The sequence below is a fragment of the Myotis brandtii genome, unplaced genomic scaffold, assembly GCF_000412655.1.
Source record: "Myotis brandtii unplaced genomic scaffold, ASM41265v1 scaffold898, whole genome shotgun sequence".
Classification (NCBI taxonomy): Eukaryota; Metazoa; Chordata; class Mammalia; order Chiroptera; family Vespertilionidae; genus Myotis; species Myotis brandtii.
The window spans coordinates 1420279-1421463 of NW_005371683.1; the positions used below are offsets into that span (position 1 = coordinate 1420279).

The 1185-nt window shown below is 59.2% G+C and overlaps 1 protein-coding gene across 2 annotated transcripts in view; it reads left to right on the forward strand.

The window, feature by feature from the left end:
- Nucleotides 1-722: 722 nt before the first annotated feature.
- Nucleotides 723-1185, forward strand: part of SLC41A1 (solute carrier family 41 (magnesium transporter), member 1) — a 26438-nt gene continuing 25975 nt past the window's right edge. The window contains exons 1-2 of one of the 2 annotated variants that reach the window (XM_014532556.1): nt 727-793; nt 974-1092. The gene's annotated coding sequence lies outside the window, so the exon portion shown is untranslated. Of the gene's footprint in view, nt 1093-1185 lie in introns of both variants that reach the window. The other variant, XM_005885252.2, reaches the window with a different exon arrangement.

Consider the following 1185-nt stretch of genomic DNA (forward strand, 5'->3'; position numbering starts at 1 on the left):
GGAATATGAGGGAAATCAAGATTACATAGAGGTGGCTGAGCTGTGGCGCCATTACAAGAGGGCATGAGGACTGTTGAAGGGAGAAGGGCAGGAACCGTCGCTAACACCTCACCGAAAAGTCTCCAGGTACATCAGCCTTAATTCCCCACCAACCCTACACCCCCTATTCAAAAACAGATCCTTTGGGGCAAAACCCAAGGTTTCCCACTTCTATCTCCAGGCTGAGAGACCCAGTGTTTGAAGCCAGAAGTGCGGCTCTAAGACTAGGTCCTGTGAAGACCGCAGGCCATTGTGCAAATGTCCTAGCAGCTAAACTGGAATGATCGCCAATACTGGCGTGGGAGGTTGTAGGTGTTGTTATCATTGTCCAAAGGAATTACCTGGTGGCTGTGTTCTCTCTCGCTCTCTCTCCCTCTCTTTCTGAAAGGGATGCCAAAAGCGTCAAACCCAGCCCTGCGTTCTACACACACACACACACACACACACACACACACACACACCGGCACACCTCTACTCCAAGCCCCATCCAGAGGTCTGAAGTCACGCTCCCGTGGCCCCTGAGCCACTTTCCGGGAGAAAAAGAACAGGAAGGAACCACTGGTCACAGGTTCCACTGACAAGAGGGGAAAACCCGAGGGTGGCGGTTCCTTTTCTCGGGGGGGGGGGGAGGCCACACCCCCTGCACAAAAACATCCCAGAGCACTGGTCCTGCATCTGCGTCGGAGAGGCGGAGCTGCCCCGGGGAGGAAGCGGCCCAAGGCTGGAGGGGAACACCCCTCTTTGATCCCACGAGGTGCGTCAGGGAAAGTTGGATTTCGTTTGGCCCGGGATGGAGACACCTCTCCCCACGCTGCCACCGGGACCAGAGGAAGCCGGGCTCCGCTCCGCCCCGACCTCAGGTGGTGCGCGTGTGACCCCAGCCGAGAGCCTGACCTCTTTTCCCTCCCGCCCGCCCATCCCCACCCCTTTCAAGGCCGGGACTTTATTAAGGCCGGTTCCGTCCGGGCTGAGCCATCGGCTTAGAAGAAGGCGGGATCTGGCGGAAGCTCGCGGCGACCAGGCAGCCGGAGAGGAGCCGTGACCAAGAACGAGGTAGGGACGGTCCTCCCCGAGGACGGAGCGCGGGAGCTCCGCGGGAGTTTCCCCGTCTCCCCGCAAGCCGAAGCCCCAAGGAAGCGCTCGGGT